The sequence below is a fragment of the Phocoena sinus genome, chromosome X (genome assembly GCF_008692025.1).
Source record: "Phocoena sinus isolate mPhoSin1 chromosome X, mPhoSin1.pri, whole genome shotgun sequence".
NCBI classification, from domain to species: domain Eukaryota; kingdom Metazoa; phylum Chordata; class Mammalia; order Artiodactyla; family Phocoenidae; genus Phocoena; species Phocoena sinus.
The window spans coordinates 124,981,159-125,006,301 of record NC_045784.1 but is presented as its reverse complement, the minus strand read 5'-3'; positions in this window follow the sequence as shown (position 1 = coordinate 125,006,301).

Genomic DNA, 25,143 nt, shown 5'->3' with positions numbered 1-25,143 from the left:
CAAAGACATTTAAGTTTTTTACAATTTATTGATATTATGACGAACACTGCCTAGAAGAACACTCATAGATACAGAGAACAGACTGGTGGCTACCAGAGGTGTGGGGTGGGGGTAGGGGTGGGGTGGGAGAAACGGGTTAAGTGGGTCAAAAGGTACAAACTTTCAGTTATCAATTAAATAAGTCCTGTGGTAATGTAATGCATATTTAAAAGTTGCTAAGAAAGTAAATCTTTTAAAAATATTTATTTATTTATTTATTTATTTATTTATTTATTTATTTATTTATTTATCTGTATGTGGGATCTTCATTGCAGCATGCGGGATCTTTTAGTTGCAGCACGCGGGATCTTTTAGTTGTGGCATGCGGGATCTAGTTCCCTGACCAGGGATCAAACCCAGGCCCCCTGCATTAACCACTGGGCCACCAGGGAAGTTCCAAGAAAGTAAATCTTAAAAAGTTCTTATGACCAGAAAAAAAAAATTTTGTAACTGTGTATGGTGACAGATGTTAACTAGACTTACTGTGGTGATTTCACAATTTACACAAATATCAAATCATTATGTTGTACACCTGAAATTAATATAATGTCAGATGTCAATTATACCTCAATAAAAAAAGAAAAAGAAAAAATAAAGAACTCTGCAATGCAATGATTTATCACTGTAGCTATATATTTGCAGATATTCATGAAAAATTCCTTAGGATAAATTCTTAAGGAATGGCTCTTGACCTTGGTCACACTACCCTCCAGTAAGGCTGCCCCAAGGTATACATCTACCAGCAGTGAAGGCAAGTGCCAATATTCTTGGACCCTCACCTTTTTTGTTGTTTGTCAGTTTGATGGCCAAACTAATGTTACCCCTTGTTTTAATTTGCACCTTTAGTCATCAGTGAACTGATCTCTTTCATATATTTGTTGTGTAATAGAGAACTTAACCCTTAATCTGCCACATATATTGTAAATATTTTTCAAGGAAGTCAGCTACGTTTGTGTTTTTTATGGTGTTTTAAGAAATTCAAAAGTTTAAAATGTTTTATGTAATCAAATGTATCAATCTCTTCCTTTACTATTTCTGCCTTTCAGGTCATGTTTTAAATGGCATTGTGGACCTTTTAAAGAATGTCACCTGCCATTAAAGTAAACAAAGGATGTAGCTGGCCACATACACCAAGCCATAAGTCACTGAGCCTCCACAGATGGTGCACCCTGAACGGATTCAGGATGGAGAAAAGCAGGATACTGGCCCTAGATAGTTAAGATGCATATCAAGGGAATGATTTCAATAAGCCCAGACTCTTGCATCTTCCCATACACAGAAAAGCGCTAAAGTCATTAACTTGAGATGTCTGGTTTTTCTTTAATTAGCAGTAATCTTTTGATCTTTGACTATCTGGGTGTTTTTTTGGTTTTTGTTTTTTGCCAAAACTCCTATATCCTGGCTCCTCCCTTACCTCTTTGGAACAGTCCCTCAGGGCTAATCTGAGAGGCTGTTTCCTGGGCTTAAGTCCTCAGAAAGTCTGCCGAATAAAACATAATTCTCAAATTTTAGGTTGTGCATATTTTCAGTCGACATCATTCTACTCTAATATTTCCTTCTAACACTTTTATAGTTTCACTTTTTATATTTAAATCTTTAATCCACCTCGAAAATATTTTGGAGTATGTTATGAAGTAGGGACACATGTTTTCCAGTTTTCCTAATACCATTTATTAAATCTATCCTTTCCTACTTATGACATCACCATCATATTCTAAGTCCTTAGTCATAGATTTGTTTCTTGACTCTCTATTCTGTTCCACTAATCTATCTGTTCATGCACCAATACCACTGTTACAATTTACCTTGTATTATCATATGTTTTAATAACTGGATCTGGCAATCTTTTCATTAGTCCTCATTATCAAAATTTTATTCTCAACTCTGAAGAATATTTTAGATGAAACTTAGAATCATTCTGTCAAATAAAAAAATCCTAATAATATTTTTATGGTAATTATGTTCCTTATTTAACAGTCATTCAAAAAACATTTATTGTGTGCCTCATGTACTAGGCATGAATTTACTTAAATATAGACTCATTTGGAGATAATTGATAACAGTACAAAATTATCTCACCCAAGAATCTCACTCATTCAAGTCTCTTTTTATCTCCCCGAGTATAGATTTATAGTTGCATTCATATAGGTCCTGTACCGTTCTTATTACACTTATTTCCATATGTCAAATATATTTTGTTGTTATGTTATGAATATGCTGTCATAAGAATATTCACTTATCATTTTTAAATCTCCTTTATATCAATGATAATATTCTCTTTCTTATTTTAATGAGACCAACTTCCATACATATACACTTGAATGTATATTCTCAGCCTGTAGGGTACTTTATTATAATATGAACTTTATTATATGAATATGAACTTTATTATACATGTTAAATCAAGCTAACTTGTATTATTCAAATGGTCAATATCTTTATTTTTTCTGTCAAGGACTAAAATATATGTATCATAGTCTCCCACTACGACTGTAGATTTGTCCATTTCTACTTGAAGTTCTAAAACCATTTTTTAATATATTTCAACACTATGCATAAGTATTCATTCATTACAGTTTTATCTTCATTGTGTAGTACATATCTTGACAATAACCCATTTTTTCCTGTTTGTTTTCTCCTAACCCCTACTCGTACAATAACTATGTATTTAATGCCTACTATATTCAAGGTTTTGGGGATGCATCAGTGTACAAATCAGATAAGATCCTTACCCTCATAAAGCTTACAATATAGTAGAGAAAACAAACAAAAAAGTAAACTAACAAATTAAAAAATTATAAATTGTAATGCATGCTATGAGGAAAGTGGATACCAATACAATATAAGGTAGGGGACCTACTTTAAATAGGGGCTGGCCTCTCTGAGATGATATTTCAGCTTAAAAAAAGAAAAAAGATTAGAAGAAACTGGCCATACAAAGGGCTTGGAAGAGTGCTTCCAGCACAGGGAACAAGAAGGGAGACTAATATTGCCAGCTATACTTTTCCAGGTGAGAAGGCTCACTGCCCTACATTATACAGGAAAGGAGCTACAGTTGGAAGCAGCCTTGACAGGACCTGTGTTCTGTACTGCCATTTGTTCACTCAGTGCCCCCCTCGCACAACTGACTGTTCTTGTCAACACGCCATCTGAAGGAAGTATTGGCTGGCAGTAGCACACAGTGACCTGAGTCTCCATACTAGGTTATCTTCTGCAGGGGGTGTGCTCTCTGGAGTCCCTCTAGGATGGAGATTCATCTCCAACTCAAAGTACCCTAGCCTCTAGACCCTGCCAGACAGGCTTGGCTTTAGCTAAAGTGAAACACGGGTTGCTGCAACTTCTCTCATTAGTGTCTGGCCTGGCCTTCTTTCTATCTTTCAGAAATCCCTCCAAATTTCTAGCATGTCAATAAAGATAGCACCTGGGACTTCCCTGGTGGTCCAGTGGTTAAGACTCCATGCTCCCAATGCAGGGGGGCCCAGGTTCGATCACTGGTCAGGGAACTAGATCCCACATGTGGAAACTAAGAGCCCGCATGCTGCAACTAAAAAGATCCTGCATGCCGCAACAAAGATCCCGCGTGTCGCAACTAAGACTCGGCTCAGCCGAAATAAATAAATAAATAAATTTAAAAATTAACAAAAACAGGATCAAACTACACATTAACTAAAAAAAAGTTTTTAAAAATAAAATAAAGATAGCACCCTTCTTGGTTCTCTGGGTTTTCAACTATTACAGATCTTTTGGTCACTTTGATGGGTACAAAAGGAGGAGGCAATTAAACATTTACTCAGAAAAGCACCATCAGCAGCAGCCTGAACCCAAAGCCTCCAGCATGTTTAACCTGATCTCTACCACTGGTTTCTTCCCTACTCTGAAAGACAATTATTTATAAATTAACTTGAGCACTATTTCCCAAAGTGTGGCGTAAGTACCATCAGCATTACATGCGTTGATTTTAGGTGGAACACAGTTGAATATTTATGGATGTATTTAATTTTTGCTATTTAGGTATTTATTATGAAAAGTGTAGAAAAAATATACATGACTAGTATATCAAAACTACCATGACACCAAACATCATTTACCATGTGGCAAACCTTTATAAAATCCCCTTTGACATTCCTGTTCTTTCATTACTGGAAGCAACTGTCCTTTCCTCTCTCCAAAATCTTCCAACAGCCAGTGCCCAGGTCTTTTCAGAGCTTCCTCTTCACCTTATTAAGCTCCAGCCTCTTTCCCCTCCCCCACTGTTATTCATATGCAGAATAATTCCATCCCCTATGCTTCTAATTTGCATCTGTACACTCATTAAGCTCAGCAAATAAAAGACTAGGAGGCAGCATCCCTAGATGGCAGCAAGAAATGGTAAAGAACCAATTATGTTTCCCTGTCACAAAGAATTTTTATTTTTTAATTTCCCTGTTACCAAAAAAAGACTGACAACCTAACTACGTTTCAAAGGAAAAAAAAAGGCAGACTCAAAGCTGTGGGCTTCATGGGCATGTGACCTATGCAATGTACAGAATGTGGCTCTTAGAACGGTTCCACACTTGGTTTAATGTTCTGCTATCATCTTGAAATTCAAAATACATTTTGAACAAGGGACCCCCACATTTTCATTTTGCAAATCATGTTGCCAGTCCTGCTCTGCAGTGAGGTCTCTCAGATGAGGAACTGAATTAAAGGGCGAAGAGACAGAATGTGAACAGTAGCTAACGGTATCAGCTTGAAGAGGATTCTGCTAAGACTTAAGTTGAGGGTCTACCTATGCCGCAGTCTTTTCTGGGCCTTGTGCTCAAACAGACCTGAAGTTGCATCTTGGCTCTGCCACATACTGGCTGGTGAACTTGGGCAAATCAGTAAACTTCTCTTTGCCTCAGTTTACTCATCTGCAAAATGGGAATGATACTTATTTTGAAGAATTGTGAGTATTAAATGAAGTCATACACGAAGTGCTTAGTACAATGTAAAACAAGTAAATATTTTATCATATATCTTTCATTTTTTAAAATTGTTTCTAATTTTAAATTTAATAACATTACTTTGTTTTCACGATACTTATTTTTATAAATAATTCTCTTAATCGCAAATATGACCAGTTTCCCATTTATAACGGTGCTATAGTTTCCTTTTAAAATAAATATATTTATTTAAAAAGTGAGGCAATTTAAAGAAAAATATGAATAACTGATAGCATTAAGATAACAAAGAATTGTGAAGGTGCTATACAAATGACTGAGGCAGGAGAAACACCTGTCTAGTGAAATCTCCTCAATTTTTAGACAAGATAACTGAAGCCTAAAGAGGCAAAATGCCTCATCAAAAGTCACACAGCAAGTCAGTGGCAGAATCATGACAACTCAGGTCTCCTAACTTCTAGATCAGGGCTCTTCCAACTACACCACATACACAAATGGTTAAAGCAAGACCAAACTTGGTGCCTAGTGTGGTACAAGGCAGTCAATCAGACCTATCTAGGTGCACTGCCTCATTCACTCCCCAAAATAACAGATAAATGAAGTATTAATATAATAATATAGAAACCAGTCACGTGGTTTTTTCCTATGGAGCTAAAGCATTCTGAAAATATTACCTATTAGTCAATCTTTATTTCTCTCTCTCTTTTTTAATCTCCCCAAAAAGGATGTGCAATAACGGCTGACCCAACAGGTTACAGAGAATTGGTGGAGGAGGTGGGATCAGATTCCTAGTCCTGATCTACTACTCTCTTCATCCTGTATGCTACTAGTCTACGTGCCTTATGCATAAAAGTAACCTTAAAAACAAGGTCTAAAAGACTATACAACCTGGAGCTCTCCCAGAGTTAATTCAGATCCCTCAACCTCAATTCTCCTTGGTGGCATTAAGTCTAAGAGAACTCAGAAGGGTCTATCTAGAAAGAAGGGAAATTTTAGCTCTGGGACCAGATGCCCTGCTTTCACTGCAATACTCCAGGGGCATGGCCAAATTATTTTACCCCTCAGTGTATTAGTTTGCTAGGGTCACTGCAAAAAAGCACCATAAACTGGGTGGCTTAAAACAACATAAATTTATCGCCTCAACAATTCTGGAGGCCAGAAGCCCAAAATCAAGTCCAAAATCAAGATCAACCAATAGGGTTGGTTCCTTCTGAGAACTGTCAGGGAAAGCCTCTCTCCTTGGCTTATAGATGGCTGTTTTCTCCCTGTGTCTATTAGTATAGTCTTTCTACTAACAATGTCTATCTCTGTGTCCAAATTTCCCCTTTTTATAAGGACACCATTCATACTGGACTAGGGCCCACCTCACTTTAACTTGATTACCCCTATAAAGACCTCATCTCCAAATAAGGTCACATTCTGAAGTGCTAGGGGTTAAATGTCCAATATTTTTTGTTGTGGGGGGGACACAATTCAACCCATAACACAATGAGTTTAGTTACATTAATTAAGTTAAATCATTTTAAATACAAAATAATATTTAATCCATCCAGTCACATATTACCTCCTGAGAATCTGGGACATCTGACAACATTAAGAATGAATCATGGATTATTTTAGGAGAAAACATGTTAAACCTATATTGGAAAAAGTCCTCATGGAAATAAAGAAATCACACTGAATAACAGTATTCTCCTTTTATAACAGTTCTACTCAAAATAGGAGTAGAAAATGAAGAACTCACGGACTAAGAAAATAACACGTACAATTTATAGTTTTGTTTCTTAAATTACGTTTTCAGAGAATGAAAAAGCTCTCAGTTTGTAAGGTTCTCAGTTTTATTTGTAACTAACATTTACAAATACAGTAAAACTAATTCAGAAATACATTGTATTTTAGATGAACAGTAGGAAAAATAAATATGGATAATTCAAAGTAATATGATTTGTAGATGATCATTTAAAAGGCATCTTAAAATGTTTTTCAAAGAGTAGGAATAATATTTTTCTAACTTATTTAAAATAGTTGATAAAAGAATGCATAACATATACTTTATTTAACACTGAATTTCATCCCCAAGCAGCTGGGACACAGTGTATAGTGGTCTCTGTTCATTTTACTTAACAATGCCTCTGCCCAGTTTTTACTTCCTTCTTTGACTGTGGGAGGACCTTGGCTGAGGAGATGGAAGGCCTCTGGGTATGGCAGGGAGAGAGAAGTCATTGAGATTAGAGGTGGGGATGATGGAAAGTCTTTGGGCTTGAAGCTGGAGCTTGAGGGAGGGAGAGAGGGAGGAATACTATGGGAGAGCCAAGTCCTTTATGCGGAGGAGGAGATAGAATACCATTGTGAGGGGACTGGGAGGCAGGGCAGGTCAAGGGAGGTAAGGTAGAGAAGGCCCTTTTTTTGAGAAGGCTATCTTGGAGCTAAGAAGAGAAGGCTGTGGGGAAAGAAAAAGTATTTGAGTGGGGGGGGCAAGAAAGATCTGGAGGAGGTGGGAAAGACTTTGAGTGAGGAAAGTGAGGCAGCAAGAGCATTGAGTAGAAGGAGGAAAAGAAGACTTCTGAGGAAGGAGAGAGTTAGCTTTGGGTAGTGAGGGAAGAGAAACCTGTGACTGGGGAGAATGGGGGGGCCTTTGGAGGGCTGAAACAGGCATCTGAGAGGGGGGTGAGCAAAGGTCTCAAGGAGGGTAAATAAGAAGGGAAGGGAAGGATTTTGACTGAGGAAGAGAAGGCCTCTGTGAAGGTAGGTTAGAGAGAGGACAATGTGACATAAGAGAATGAAGGCATTTTAAAAGGAACGTGAGGGGGACTTCCCTGGTTGTGCAGTGGTTAAGACTCCACGTTCCCAATGTAGGGGGCCCAGGTTTGATCCTTGGTCCTGGAACTAAATCCCACATGCATGCCACAACTAAGAGTTCACAAGCCACAACTAAGGAGCCAGCGAGCCGCAACTAAGGAGCCTGCCTGCCGCAACTAAGGAGCCTGCAAGCCACAACTAAGGAGCCCGCCTGCCTCAACTAAGACCCGACACAACCAAATAAATGAATAAATAAATAAATAAAAGGGAGGTGAGGGAGTGAAGACCTTGAGTGAGGGGAGTAAAGGGTTTTGTGAAATAAGGAAGAAAGGCTTTTGAGTGACGAGAGAGAAGGCCTGTAAGGTGAGCAAAGGAAAGTCATTGTGGGGACGTGAAGAATTAAAGGACCTTGACTGAAAGTTAAGAAGAACTTTCGGAGTGATGATGAAGAAGGGAAAGCATTTCTGAGAGTAAGAGAGGAAAGGGACTTGTCAAGTGAGGTGACAGACAGAAGGTCTTTGTGAGCACAGGTAAAGGAGGAAAGTTCTTTGAGTAAGGAGGTGAGGGAGTTTAGTACTCTGTGAGGAGAGGGAATTTCCTACTTTGTGAAAGGACTGGAGGGAAGGAGGTCTTTCAGGGGAACAAGTGAAGAAGGGAAGTCATTTGTGAGGGTAGAGGAGGCAGGGAAGGCAACCATGAAAGAAGGGAAGGCCTCTGTGAGAGGAATTGAGCAAGGTAAGTCCTTGAGAAGGGAGGTGATGGGGAAACGAATTTGAGAGGTGAGGTAAGGAGGGTTAGTAAGGTGAGGTTAGAGGTGGAAGAGCTTTAAGAGAGGAGGTGATGGAGGTCAGCACTTTGAGTGGTGCGGTGAGGGAGATTAGTACTATGTGATGGGAGACAATGAAAAAGCCTTAGGAGAAATGAGGGATGGAAGTCATTCGTAAGGGAAAGAAAGGTATTTGTGTAAGTTGGTGAGGGGATTTAGTAGTTTGTGAAAGGAGGCTAGGGAAGGAAGACCTTTCAGAGAAGACCTAGTATAAGTAGAGAGACTGAAACACTAATCAAAACCTCCCTGAAAAGAAAAGTCCAGGAGCAGATGGCTTCATTGGTGATTTCTACCAAATATTTAAAGAAGAATGAATACCAATCCTTCTTAAACTCTTCCAAAAAATAGAAGATGGAACACTTCTTAACTCATTCTACGATGTCAGCATTAATCTGATACCAAAGCCAGACAAAGATACTGCAAGAAAACTACAAACCAGTATCACATATGAATACAGATACAAAATACTGGCAAACCAAATGCAACAGCATATTAAAAAGAATATACAAAATGATCAAGTGGGGTTTATCCCAGGAATCCAAGGATGGTTCAACCTAAGAAAATCAATGGAACACACCACATTTATAGAATGAAGGAAAAAAACTCACATGATCATCTCAATTGGTGCAGAGAAAGTATCTGGCAAAATCCAACACCTTTTATGATAAAATCACTCACTCAACTACGAATAGAAGGGATTTTCCTCAATAGATAAGAAGCATTTATGAAAAATCAACAGCTAACATCATAATCAATAGTGAAAGGCTGAAAGCTTTCCTTCTAAGATCAGGAGCAAGATAAGGATGCCCACTTTTACCACTTTTATTCAACACTGTATTGGAAGTTCTAGCCAGAGCAATTAGAACATAAAATGAAATAAAAGGCATCCAAAATGTAAAGGAAAAATACAACTATCTATTCACAGATCAAATAATTATATATGCAGAATATTTTTTACAGTTCACAAAAAAACCTACTAGAGCTAATAAATTCAGCAAAGTTGTAGGGTACAAGATCAACACGCAAAAAGCAGTTGTGTGGGCTTCCCTGGTGGCGCAGTGGTTGAGAGTCCACCTGCCGATGCAGGGGACAGGGGTTCGTGCCCCGGTCCGGGAAGATCCCACGTGCCGTGGAGCGGCTGGGCCCGTGAGCCGTGGCCACTGAGCCTGCACGTCCGGAGCCTGTGCTCCGCAACGGGAGAGGCCACAACAGTGAGAGGCCCATACACCGCAAAAAAAAAAAAAGCAGTTGTGCTTCTATATACCAGGAATAAACATTCCAAAAAGGAAATTAAGAAAACAATGCCATTTACAATAGCATCCAAAAGAATAAAATTTCTAGTAATAAATTTAACCAAGGAGGTTAAAGACTTGTACAATGAATACTACAAAACATTGCTGAAATAAATTAAAGAAGATATAAATAAATGGGAAGACATGCCATGTTCATGGATTGAAAGACTTAACATTCTTAAGATAGCAGTACTGCCCAACATGATCTACAGATTCAATACAATCTCTATAGGGACTTCCCTGGTGGCCCAGTGGCTAAGACTCCGCGCTCCCGATGCAGGGGGCCTGGGTTCAACCCCTGGTCAGGGAACTAGATCCCACATGCCACAACTAAGAGTTTGCATGCCGCAACTAAAACAATTAAAAAGACCCCCTCATGCTACAACTGAAGATCCCGCACGTAGCAACGAAGACCCAGCACAAACAAACAAATAAATAAATAAATAGAAAAGTGCTTTAAAAAAAATACAATCTCTATCAAAACTCCAGGGGCCTTTTTGCATAAGTGGAAAAGCTAGTCCTCAAATTTATATGGAATTGCAAGAGGCCTTGAATATTCAAAACAATATGAGTAAGGAACAAAACTGGAGGAATCACATGTCCCAATTTCTCAACTTTCTACAAAGCTATAGTAATCAAAAGAGTATGGTACTAGCATAGGGATGATCACACAGACCAACAGAACTTAGAGTCCATGAATAAACCCATAGGTCTATGGTCAACTGCTTTTCAACAAGGGTGCCAAGACTATTAAATGGGGAATGAGTAGTCTTTTCAACAAATGGTACTGAAATAACTGGGTATTCACATGCCAAAGAATGACGTTAGACCCCTAACATATGACATAAAGAAAAATTAATACAAAATGGGTCAACAACCTAAATATAAGGGCTAAAATCATAAAACCCTTAAAAGAAAACCTAGGCATAAATCTTCATGACTTTGGATTTGGCAATGGATTCTCAGATATGACATGAAAAGCACAAGTATCAAAATTAAAAAAAAACAGATAAAATTGGACTTTCTCAAAATTGAAAACTTTTGTGCATCAAAAAGCTACCAAGAAAGTGAAAAGAAAACCTACAGAATGAGAGAAAATATTTATAAATCACATATCCAGAGTATATGAAGAACTCTTACAATTCAATAACAAAACCACAAACAATCCAGTTTAAAATGGTCAAATGATTTGAATAGATATTTCTGCAAAGAACATATGCAAATATCCAGAAGCACATGAAAAGATGCTCTACATCATTAGTCACTACAGAAATACTAATGAAAACCACAATACGATACCACTTCACTCACACTAGGATGGTGATAATCAAAAAGAGGGGGTGGTAACAAACACTGGTGAAATGGAGCCCCTCATACACTGTCAGTAGGAATATAAAATGGCTCAACCACCCTGGAAAAGTTTGGGACTTCCTCAAACAGTTCAACATGGAATCCCCATACGTCCCAGTAATTCCACTCCTAGGTATATGCCGAAGAGAACTGAAAACATACTGACACAAAAACCTGTACATGAACATTCATAACAATATTATAGCCAACAACTGGAAACAGCCCAAATGCCCATCAATCTGATCAATGGATAAACAAAATGCAGTATATTCATACCACAGAATAGTATTCGGCGGTAAAAACGAATGAAGTACCAATACATATACAACATGCCCAACTCCCGAAACCATTATGCCAAGTAGAATAAGCCAGACACAAGGAAGGACAAATATTCTATGTTCCCATTTCTAGGAAATGTCCAGAACAAATCCACAGAGACAGAAGTAGACTGGCGGGGGCCAGGGGCTGGGAAATGAGGAGTAACTGCATTCTCGGTGGGTGTGGGTTTGAATTCGGGGTGATGAATGAGATAGAGGTGGTGGCTGCTCAACGTTTAAATATCTAAATGCCACCGAATTGTTCACGACCAAACAGTTAATTTTAGGTTCCGAGAATTTCACCTCCGTTTTTTAAAAAATGGCGGGAGGTGAGGGGGTAGGGTTTTGTGAGGATAAGTGGGGAGGAAGGGAGGGAAGGTGCTTCTGAAGGGAGATAAGGAGGGAGGCTGTTTGTCGTCGGACGGACGGGAGGGCAGACGCAGTGGGAGAGACGGATGGCCTTCGCGCTACCCTGCAGAGCCCCGCCCTTCGGCGCCCTCCCCTCACCCTCCCGTCCCCCTGAGGGGCCCTCGCCCGGTGTACCCCGGGTGGCACTCACTGGCACTCAGGTAGCAGTAGCACAGCAGCACGAGCAGGGCGCAGACGCCAAACAAGAGCAGCCGGGAGTGTCTGCAGGCCCACACCTTCACCAGAGAGTAGCAGGCCTGGATGCCGCACAGAAACGCCTGCGGGCCCGGCTTAGGCTTGTCCGCCATGATGGCCTGGTGCTCGGGGGCACTGCCGCTAGTGGACGACAGCATCTCCGTGTTCTTCTCTTGGTTCCCCGCCTGACAACTGCTCTGCTTGCGGTGCGACGCCCGCAATGCCCGAGTCTTCTGCCGTCTCCTCCCCCGCGCCAACTGCCCCTTGGAAGGCATGCCTCAGAGGGCCCGGTAAGCTGAGACGCTGCCGCTCAGTCCGCGCCCGGTACCCAGAAGCCCCCGGGGCGGTGACGCTTACGTGATACCCCCGGCAGCACGTGCGGCCGTCGTGCCGGGCCCAGGCCTCGCCCCTTCGTAATGGCCGGCTTTGGTGGCTTGTGCGCATGCACCGCTCAAGGCCTGCCCCTTCTAGGGTTTGTCAAACGTTATCCAATGAATGAACGGGGCTCCCAAGGCCTGAGCCAGTAGCGGGACTGCTTGTCACCCATCAACTAAATGGCCTCGCTGGAATCATACTCCAGCCATGGCTGCTAATTCCTCCTCAAATTCAGTCCTCTGACACCACTATAGACTCTACGGTCACCACAGGCAATCACTGCAGCACCGCCAGATAAATATGGCTTTTTAAATGTAAATTTTCGTTATTTAAAATGAAATGGAATTAAGAAATCCCTTCTTCCTCAGTCCCAGTAACCCCATATCAAGTGCTCGGTAGCCACACATGGCTCAGGCGACCGTATCTGACAGAGCGAAAAAGGAGCATCTCCATCATGGCAGAATGTGTGATGGGCAGCACTGGATGTGAAGAGTGACGATCGCGAATGTGGTCGATGTTCAATAGGTTGCTACACTGTGGTAGGAGCTCTTAAGTGGAACGAGATCGTATTTGTCTTTAGAGACCTTAAGGTTGAGTCACAAATAAATGAAACAATAGGACAATATGAGGACAAGGAGTGTGTGAGGAACACAAAAAAGCGACTCAGAACACTTCGATTTGATTCCCATCATTTGTCACCAGTGAATTGGGTGGCCTTAAGTGCCTTCCTTCTGCTGTGCCTTAGTGCAACACGTGTAAAATAAGACAGCGTTGTCTCAGAGTCCCCTTTTGACTCTAAAATCTGACCCTTGGGCAAAATGCCATTAACTCGCTTTGTGTGGGCACATCTGCAAAAGCACTTTGTAGATGATGCTGGAACACTTGTTCATCTACCTCCGTCTAGTTTTCAAGGGATGTGAAACGACCCCCTTCAACTGCATTTCCATCTTTCTTACTACATTTTACTCTGGCTTTCCAAATGGTTTTCTACTAATCATATTCTATTGTTTTTATTGTTCTTTCCAATGTTAATAAGCATTCCATAGGGGGAAGGAGGAAGGAATTTTTCCTATGTAAATAATTCTTGAAATTTAGCGCACTCCACTCTACCACCACATCTAGGAGCAATTCATAATGCTCTTTAGTTTATTAAAGGAGCCGGCAGGAAAAGAAGCTGCTTTCCTTTCCTTTTATCTTTTCTTAATCTTTTTTTGGGGAGGGAGGGCCTCAGCTTTTCCAAAATTAATTTGACCAGAGGACGCCTGTATTAACAGCTTTTGAAATTACTGCCTTCAACTGTAAGGAACAGGAAAGTGTCTGAGATTTTACTGTACTTCTGAGTAACAAGGCAGCCTGCCACAGTTTTGTAAATGCTGGCAGAAGATGCAAGACTACTGGGTCAGAGACTAAAGGACAAAAGCTCCCCTAGACATTCAGACACTCGAGAGACCCATGAACAATTGCCTCCCAACAGCAAACTTGTTCATGTCATAGAACCCGTGGAAAATGACCGTATGACCAGGTACCACGCAGCTGCCCTGAGGGCTCAGGGATTAAGCTAGAGCACACGGGTTGGAAACTCAGCTCTCTACCACCTCATGGGTTGTGCTCTCTGAGCCTTAGTTTTCCCTTCTGCAAATAATGGGCTGTGGACATACTGATTGTGAAGATTCTTTCCAGTTCTGGCTTGCTGTGACTCGTACTTGACTGTAGCGTTTGGGGTTGCTGTCAACAGGCAAGGCATGGCAGTTTATGGCAACAATGCAATACTCGTGAGCAATCCACATTATGCCGCTAGAAATACACATTACTAACAAAAACTCGGGGACAAAATCTCTAAGATTAAGCCCGAGTACTTCCTGGTTTACAAAACACTAATTCGAGATTGGGGGGGCAGGGCACAAAAAGCCATCCACTTTGTAGATTGTCAGATGTAGATTTAAATCCTGCCCTGGATTTCCTCTTTCATCCTATATTTTCAAGGGAACTAAATTTGATACTAGTCAACCTAGAGCTAATTAGGAAGGAAAATCTGTTGCATGAGCATGAATCCAAGGGACTGCTTCACAACATGGTACATACCACTGCTCAGAATGTAACTACCATTCTTGTGGAAAATTGACAATTGACACTTTTTTAAATATCACTATAGGCAGACATGAAAAGATGTTCAACATCAGGTAATCAGGGGAATGCAAATTAATCAACAATGAGATAATTTATGCTCATCGGATTGGCAAAAATTAATAAATACTCACAAGAATGTACAGAAATGGGAACTCAATCATTGCTGGTGGAGGTGCAAATGGATACAACCACTTAAGACAGCAATTTGACCACAACTTGAAAGGTTAAATATTCACATATTCTGTGACACACAAATTCCACTTTTAGGTATCTATCCTCTCACCCATGTGTACAAAACAACATGTACAAGGGCATTCATTGTTATAATGAAAGCAACATAAAGGATGTCTCAGTAGGGAAATGGAAACAAATTGTTGTTCATTCCTATAATGTATTAATATATAGTACTTAATGATGGTTAGGATCAATCACCTTAGCCGACATAGTAATTCTTTTTTTTGGCGGACCTGCCTAGTGGCATAAGGTGGAAGTTTCAGCTTCTAATTCAGTGGAACCACTGTTGTGTTCCCTGAAAGAGATATTTCTCTCTTGAATAATAATCTTCTAAAATAGCAGAAATCAGAGAATGAGAAGCAAAGTGCAAACATCTGTATAAGCATGTCGTTAGGCATCATTCTCACCATCACTCCCTTAGTCCTTAGCCCCACGTATTCTGGTTCTGGGACAAACAGTGCCTTATGTTGATTACTGGTCCTGGTTCAGAGTGCACAACACATCCTGCAAGACAGCACCACAAACTTACAGGGTGTTTTCTCCTAGGTGGTGTCATAGCTAGGTTTTTACTAGGTGATTTCATTGTTCTAGTAAGCCAACTTATTTTTTTTCCAGCTTTTTTGTGGTATAATTGACAAATAAAATTGTAAGATATTTAAAGTGTACACGTGGTGATTTGATATATACATACATTGTGAAAAGATTCGCACCATCTAGTTAATTAAGACATCTATTACCTCACAACTCTCTCTTTTTTTTGGTGAGAACATTTAAGTTCTACTCTTAGCAAATTTCAATTATACAATACAGTGTTATCAACTATAGTCACCATGTTATACATTAGAACCTCAGACCTTATTCATCTTACAACTGAAAGTTTACCAACATCTCCCTGTTTCCCCTACCCACCAGCCCCTGGCAACCACTTTTCTATCCTCTGTTTCTGTTTCTGACTTTCACTTTTTTTTTTAAGATTCCACATATAAGTGATATCACACAGTATTTGTCTTATTTCACTTAGCATAATGCCCTCAAGTTCCATCCATGTTGTCACAAATGGCAGATTTCCTTTTTTCTTATGTCTGAATAATATTCCAATGTGTGTGTGTGTGTATGTGTGTGTGTGTGTGTGTGTGTGTGTGTGTGTGTGTATCTCACATCATCTTTGTCCGTACTTCTTCAGGAGACCTTTCCTGACCCTCAGACCAGGTTAGAGCCCCTTCTTATACTTTCCTGTGAGGTTAGTGTGCTCCAAGCACGAAGAACAAGATAAACTCAAAGGGCCAATATTGCCAGAACAAAGGGCTACAGGACTCCTATCACTCTGTCACAATGTGACCGCTGCAATGTCCCAGAGCCCTCCCAAGCAGCATGCCCTGTCCCTTTACTGTCCCATATAGGGAAAGACATTTGCCCCGTTTTTCTCCCGCTCAGCACACTGAAAGTATACATACTCTGCCCAGTCAGCAGATGACTTACAGGTTCCCTGCCTATAAAAACAGACAAGCAGGGCTTCCCTTGTGGCACAGTGGTTGGGGGTCCGCCTGCTGATGCAGGGGACGCGGGTTCGTGCCCCGGTCCGGGAAGATCCTACATGCCACGGAGCGGCTGGGCCCGTGAGCCAGGGCCGCTGGGCCTGCGCGTCCGGAGCCTGTGCTCTGCAGCGGGACAGGCCGCAGCGGTGAGAGGTCCGCGTGCTGCAAACAAACAAACAAAAAACAGACAAGCAACCCATGCTCATTGTCGACTTTCCCTGGCTACCAGCAAGTCGGCCCACTGTTCTTGCAGCCACCCTTCCCTTTAATAAGCTCTATCTTCCTTACATTCTGCCTTGTGTCTGGAAATGCTTTTCCAACCCGCGCTCAGACCACGACAGGTTATAACATCATTAATCCTCTGGTGCTTGAATGGGAAAAATAGAAGTACAGTTGATTCAGAGAAAGAGCTGATCCATGTTTACTGCCTCCTCCACTCACTCTTGCAGGACAGGATGGACTGAAGTAGCCAGACATCTTTCTAGTGGTTTTTCTTTGTTTACATTGAGTTAAATTTTGTCTGTTATGCAAACATGCTTCCAAACCTCTCATCCAATTTTATCACCCCATCAACAAGGCGGGAGAGTGGAGAATTTGTTTTCCCCTATCTGGAATTGGCATGGGACACAAAAGTGTCTAGAAAAGTCCCCAGTCCTTCAGGGTTTCTGAGGGTGGCTAAAGAGAATAAAATGGCAATCTTGGTGCCTTCAAACAACAAAGGGTTATTGCTTGTTTACACTACCTGCCCGCCACAGGTTGGCAGGGGCACTCTGATCATTGTCATCACTGAGACCTGGCCTGACAGAGGTGTCACTGCCTTGTCATGCCACCACCTGCACTTGAGCTTCCAAATTGCCGTGGCAGGGAAGCGAGCGCCGAGAATCACAGGGCCCTGGTCTTCAACGCTTTGGCCCAGAAATGACACATAGCCTTTCTCTTTCCACCTCAATGGCCAAAGGAAGTTACAGGGCCACGCAGCACTCGAGAGAAGCACGTGCCCGGAAGGAAGCGAGAACCAGGAAATTTGGTGACCCCTAGAAACGTCTAACAGCAGCATCATTACACACAGCTGTCCTTTACTGAGGATGAGCCATGTGCTGGGCGTCCTGCGAAGCGCATTACATGCATCCTCCTTACAGGCCTGAGGTAAGTGTCAACATCTCCATTGTTAGGGGAAACTGAGGTTCAGAGAGATTGTGTGACCTTTTTGAGGCTACAGGTGATATTTAAGCTGGGGTCTGAACCTATATGTCCATTGCCTGGCAGTCCAGTACTGCCCCTCTTCCCACACACACCTGGCAGGTGAGTCTGGCCCTTCTGTGAACCACTACTGCATCGCCTACACTACACTGTAGTACCCAATGCCCTTTCCAGAACCCTGTGCTCTGGCACTTCTGATGTCCCTGTCCTGGCCAAAGTGGGAAAAGTGTATTTTGGCAAACTCCTGTTCACCCCTTGTGATCCAATTCTAACCACATCTCTCCATGAAACTTCTCTTGACTTCCTGCTGCAGAATTCATCGCCCCAGGCTCAGCTGCACTCCGCTCAGATCCCTAGCAGGACACTCATCACGAGGCTTTATTATTATTATCCGTTAACCTTTCTATTTCTTCCATTAGACTGCGGCTCCTTGAACAAGGGAACCATGTCCCATTTCTCTCTGTATTCCCAGGACAGGAGCAGAATAGCTTAAATACAGCCAACATTGGTCATACATACATGCGAGACACAGGTCTAAGTGCTTTACATACACTCACTGATTTCACTCTCATACCATTTCTGTAAGGTAGGTACTATTATTAACATCATCTGTTTTTCATAGATGAGGAAATTTAATGTATAGAGTTTAAAAACTTGCTCAAAGGCTCATAAGTAGTAAAGAGCTGTGCTGTGCTGAGATTAGGACTCAGGGAGTGTAAGCCCAGAGCCTAAGCCTGCTCAGCAACTATGCTACTGCTCAGAGCTTCTTCCAGCTCATATCTCAGCCCTTTGCTCCTGAACACTTCATGTGTTTTTTTGTTGTTTTTTTTTTAAAGAACATTCTCTTGGGCTTCCCTGGTGGTGCAGTGGTTGAGAGTCCGCCTGCCGATGCAGGGGACACGGGTTCGTGCCCCGGTCCCAGAAGATCCCACATGCCGCGGAGCGGCTGGGCCCGTGAGCCGTGGCCGCTGAGCCTGCGCGTCCGCAGCCTGTGCTCCGCAATGGGAGAGGCCACAGCAGTGAGAGGCCCGCGTACCGCCAAAAAAAAGAAAAAAAATAGAGTAGCCCCCACTCGCTGTTAAGTAGACAAAGCCCGCACGCAGCAACGAAGACCCAATGCAGCCAAAAATAAATAAATAAAATAAATTTATTTTTAAAAAAGTTCTAAAAAAAGAGAACATTTTCTTATGTAATCATAGTACGATTCTCAAAACTGGGAAATTAGCATTGTCCTACTATGTAATCTACTTTATTCATAGCCAAATTTCCCAATAATATCCCTTATAACAAAAGACAACAAGATTTTCTGGTTCAAGAGCCAATCCCATATCACATATTGCATTTAACTGTCATGTCTTCTTAGTATCATTTGATTGCAAACAGTCCCTCAGTATTTGTCTTTCATGACCTTGATAGTTGTGACGAGCATAAGCCATTTATTCTGTAAAATGTCCATTTTGTAAGCTTGTCCGATGTTTCCACATGATTAGATTCAGCGTATCAATTTTTTTAGCTGGAACACTACTGAAGTGTGTTGTGCCCTTGTGCATCGTATGAGGAAGCACATATCTATTTGTCCCTGTAATTATCTTTCATGCTAATTTTTCTGTCTGCCAATGTCTTTTTCTTGTGTATCTCCAGCATCAAATGCCAAAGTCTGCCTGACTCATGGTATATGTTTAATAAACATTAGTTAAATGAATAAATCTCCCTTCCTCTGAAAGAAAGCTATAGGAGTTTTCCTGGTGGCACAGTGGTTAAGAATCCGCCTGCCAATGCAGGGGACACGGGTTCGAGCCCTGGTCTGGGAAGATCCCATGTGCCGCGGAGCAACTAAGCCCGTGCGCCACAACTACTGATCCTGCACTCTAGAGCCCAGGAGCCACAACTACTGAGCCCACATGCCACAACTACTGAAGCCCACACGCCTAGAGCCTGTGCTCTGCAACAAGACAAGCCACTGCAGTGAGAAGCCCGCGCACCGCAACGAAGAGTAGGCCCCGCTCACCGCAACTAGAGAAAGCCCGTGCACAGCAACAAAGACCCAATGCAGCCAAAATTAAATAAATTAAATAAATTTTAAAAAAGAAAGCTATAACTAAAGCCAAAAATCTGTAAATCATAATGCTAGTTTCTTCACTCTCCTTTTCCCCCACAAGTAATAATCACTAAGCCCCACTGATTCTATGTCCTAAATATCATAGCAATCCCACGTTTCTCCATTCTCACTGCCATTGCACTGGCTCATTACTCCAACATCCTAGCCTCCCTGCCTCCAGTCCTGCCCCCTTTTAATCTATCTTTGGAAGGTGAGTTAAAGAAAATACCACTATATCATGGAGAATGGGCACAATAATAGGTGTACTTGGGATAACGTACAAGCCCAAGTGTTAGTAAGAGGAGGTAGGTGGTTTCGAGTTCTGTCAGTATCCCACAGTGAGACCTTTGGGGACGGAAATTGATTGGCTTTTTCAGTGGGGTTCCTGAAGTTGGTGAGGATGGCAAAGAAGATGTTGTGAAACAAGGAGGCTCCTAAATAAGAGTACAAAGTTCATCATGGAAACTAGAGTTTTCTGAAACCTCTAGTCATGGACTCCAGACCAAGCCATGAGAAAAAGATCCCAGGGCTTAGATGGGGAGTGGTTTAGAGCCCTGTGGCCAGCTCCTACAGCTCGCAGTGAGGTATTCAGCCAGAAGTTGGCCACAGTACACACTGTCTAGTCAGTAAATAACCCAAAGCTATGCAGATATCCGACACAATCAGAGGCAAGGAGGCAAGAGTATCTTTGGTAGAGAAAGTCCCAGCTATCTCTTTGGTAATCTCCCAGGTGAGCCTTAGAAACACCTCTTGATGGGGGAAAATGCATGTAAAATGGTGATGAACTGCGTCCATAATGCCCCCAAGGACAGCCTACTGATTGCACCAGAGGCTGGGCATATATAGACTGTGCCCACTGGATCTTTGAATACCGAAGAGTTGTGTCGCTACCCGCACGAAGAGGGTCACCCTGTGTCCAAGTGGGAGGCAGTGGAGGCAAGGGAGGCTGTCTTAGCACACAGAAAATCTAGTCCTGGAAGTGGGTGGGAAGCACATAATGTTGCTTTGAGTTGGGTCCAAGGTGACCCTCTGCATCCATTTAGCATGGACATCACAGGATATGGACACATGAGTGTAGAAGGCAAAGGCAAACAGTGGCTGAGGCCACTGCCTGGTAGAAGTGATACCTGAGGCATTGTTTGATAGTGGGATGCTGATAAGATCCCTCACAGACAACTGAAGTTGGGGGTGACATATCTAGCTTTGTGATAGTTGGCACTATGGTCACTGCCCCAGACGGGTACAGTCTGTCCATATCTGGATTAGGAAAACGGAGAAGTTATTCACTCCTCAGTGCTCTCCTTGATTCACAGGTTTGAATCTGTCCGTGCCTCACCAGTTGGGGCCCGTGAGCTACCCTCAGGAATGAACCAGACCTGATTTTCTATCCTGGAATGAAAAGTCGCACAGAGACCTGGGCTAACGATTCCTTTACCCAAGGCAGTCTGTTCAGATGAAGGAAGATGGCTTCAGGACAAAGGCGACTTTGTTCATCAGCATAAAAATCACAGAAGTGTCCCCCGACTTTCAGAGGAGGTGTGTGGCAAACCCAACGTCAGAGTTGTCTGCCCAGTGGCAAAGGACACCAGGTGCCATTCCAAATTTGTGTTTATCCACATTTCTGTGATCCATGCAGTAAAATCTTCTTAGATACTCAGCATGGTCAGTGCAGGTCCAAAAAAGGAGGGAAATTATTATTATGTAGTATGGCAGCCAGGCAAGTGTGCCACTCCAGTCCGTTGTGGAGAGCACGATTGCCTGATAGCCCCATGGTGATGCCCTGCAGGATCCACCACTGTGTTTGTGCCAAGGCCATATTTCCTATAGACTACTTGCGGTCAGTAATTGAGCACGGTGGAGGTACTAATGCAGATTCGGCTCAAGAACTCTCCATCTGCCTGCGATATTTGGAACTGCTTTATAGTCTAAGATCGTTCTTACCCAATTCTCCTTCCTTCCTTTTCCTTCATAGATGTCAGATCTGCATCATGGTCTGAAGTCTCTATTGACCTTCTCTGGCATGTGGCAATGGTAGTCCGTCAGAGCCTTCACTTTATGTGTGCTATGTGATTGGAGGAGGTGGGCGGCAACCCTATACCTAGAGAGTGTGTCCAGACTATGGAGGGGCAGGGGGGCTGTGAAGTGTATCTGCCAGTGTGAGCCAGTCCTGTCTTTTGCGGTATGACCAAGCTAACCCTGAATGACATGCTTGTGTAGCTGCCACCAAACACAGGCTCTGGGGGTGCCAGAAGTTTCTTTGTATGTCAAATGACAACCCTTCATGGTGGTTTTGTTACTGTGGTGGGTCTGGATATGGATCCCGTAGGTCAATACGGCTATGATGGCTCACAGGCCCGGATGAGTTTCTCATTGCAGATGCTTTGCTTTTCTCAGGATGTGCTCTTTTCTAGGAGACAAGTGCATATGGGACTTATTAACTGAGCTTGTGGGCGAGTTGTATTTGTTTCTATAGGGTATGACTTTAATAGTCCTGCGTGGCTTAGTGACCTGACTAAAGAGTGAGGCCATTAGCAGCAGCCCCTGAGTCTATGTAAAGGGATATTTCATTCATTGAAGAGTGGAATGCTTTATTACCAAAAAAGTACTGCACTTCCACACAATGTGCAGAGCAGCCAGTGCCAGGGGTTGTCAGCATTTATCACCACATAACAAATGGCTTAGCAGTATTCCACTGAACTTGCTCACCCATCAGTGAAACAGGCTTCCTTGTCTGGTACCAAGTCTCAAAGTTGAGGCCCACTCGAGCCAGTAGCTCAGGCAAAGCAGGCAATAGGGCCATCTCAGTACCTACTGGCTGGGCAGCCACGTGTTCTTGCAGTTGGCTTGACCCCCAGTTGGATGTACCATTTCCATTTCGCATTTTTTTCGGCTTGTTGCACTTTGTCAATTATTAAGCTACCGTATCTCAGTTCCAAACCATCCTTCTACACTCTACTCTATGAGGCTGGGGCTGGGATTCTGCACACCACATTGCTCCTTTGCCGGTGCTGCCTATTAGGGCCTGCCAATAAGAGGCTCTAGAAGGAGACTGGAAGACCATGGTTCTTCACTCTGGCAGGAAGAGTTTGCTCCAGTAGCAGCTGCTGAATCCAATTTCCAGATTCCGACCCCCGCCTCCCCGCCCCGCTCTCAGAACCAGCATTATCACGTCTCCTCGGTGCTCTAAGCCCAGCCACATGGGGGTCTGCCTGCATGTTATCAAGGTACCTGTACCGACTGATAGTACCCCTTTGCTTGAGATCTGGGTTTTAACTCTGTGGCCCTCATTTTTGAGCCTTTGGGTTCTCACCATCCCAGCCTCCTCCCTTTGTTCCCCCAGGCCTCAGGATGGTAAATGCTTCCCGCAGAACCCACCTCTGTGGAAACTTAATGCTTCTGTTTTGCATTTTCAGTCCTTTAAGGTCTGTTTAACCAATCCCTGTATTAAATTCTCAGTTAAAATCACTGGTGTGATTTCTGTTTTCCCAACTGGACCATCACTGAGACACCCATCTGATGGAATTGATTTCAGTAACAACCCCACTAGCAGGTTGGGAATGTTGGATCTGAGAGTCACACTTTTCCCTTCAGTGAGATAATCTGTCCCCAACAGGGCCAATAATTGTCATTCACAACGCATGTACCATCCAGTAGTGGTGAGATGACCCACCCCCAATATTGGCAGTCTTCTTGTCAAGAGACATCAGATGTGAGACTGGTCACAGATAATTAAAACTCCAAGGGATCAGAATGAGTTGGGGGCGGGGCGGAGCTGGTATTGTTTCATTGCTTCTGTGGCTGCTTACTGCTGGGGTCCCCAATCGAATCTGGCTACCCGTCTGGTGACTTACAGATTCTTGAGTAACATTCCTATGTGCAGGATGTGCTGCCTCTAATACCCGAAGAGGCCAAACAGGCGATAAGGGCTCCTTCTGTGTAGTTAGTGTTTGAAAGGTCAGCAGTTTTTCCTTATTAGCTTGTGGAATATCTCTTTGGGCTGCTGCTCAGATAGCCCCCAACTTACGCACTTCAGTGGCCTGGCTCCGATTTCTACCTTCATTCAAGGCCCTGCCACTTGCGCTTAGAGAGCACGCATTATGGTGAAAAGCTTCCTCTGGGCGCCACTATGGAAACTGTCATCAGTGGAATGGAATGGGCTTTCCCAACGTATTATTGATATATTGCAGTATTGCTGGGGAAGTTCGACATGCCTGAGGTAGGACAGTAAAAGTGAGCTCCCTGCTCTGCCAAGTGAAAACAAAATAATTTTGTTTTTTCTTCCTGGAGAAATCTAGAGCAAGGAACGTGAGCAATGTCTAGGGCTATTCTGTCCAAGAGTAGTATAATGTGAGCCACACGCGTAATTTTAAATTTCCTAGGAGTCACTATATTAAAAAAAAGGTAAAAAGAGACAGGTATAACTAATTTTACTAACATGGCTCAGTTAACCCAATAGATCCAAAATATTAACACTTCAGCACTTAAATATAAAAAATAGGTATTTTTCATTCTTTTTCTCAAACTAAGTCTTCAAAATCCGTTCTAAATACATGCATTCTAAATACACTGAGAATTGCACATCTCAATTCAGACTAGCCTTTGATCGCTCAGCAGCTACATGTGGCTAGTGGCTGAAGGCCCGGACAGTGCAGCTGCCGGCCACATACTGAGTGCCAGTAATGGATGCAGTCAGTTCAGTCACCTACTGGTATATCAAGTGCTTTGAGTGACATGGCGGCCACTATTAAAGCTACAATGATCTGCAATCAGGGGCCACAGACACTGGCTTTACTCACTGGCTACACAGGCTGGGAGTTGGAAGGTAGTATGTGCTACCACTCCCTCCTGGCAACGGAATAAGCCTTGCGGGTTGTCTTTCTCACCTACTGGTACTTGATACTGTTTCAGCTGCACAATCCCGGCAGGCTTTGAAAATATAAGAGGCTCTGTGGTCACCAGGAGGGATGGCGATGACCACACCCACCCGGCAGATGAGGGTACTGTGCTGGGTTGAGGGAACCCAGCATGTCTGTACCAATCCTGCAGTCTGACAAAGGGACCATGAGCACGGTCCCATCAAAGGGGCCAATGGCATCTGAAGCAACTCTGCCAAGTCTCTGGGTTTAAGTAAAACCAGTCTCAAATCCTGCCAGAGAAACTTACTGTGGACCCATCGGGTCCAAGACCGACAGCTCCTTGGGCTCCAGTGGCTGGCAGGTCTGCAGAATCCTCCCTGCACCTATGTTCCGGAAGACATGGACTAGGGCACAAACTCAGCAATCCCTATGACGAGGGCAGAGGACTGGCCCCCAGGCCGTTTGCTCTTGAGGGGACTCAAATCTGGATTGAAGGGCCCTCTAGCAGTCGGGCTAGAAAATCAGTCTCCTGGGTAGCACAGAGGCCTGTGGGGCTGGGGAGTCTCATTC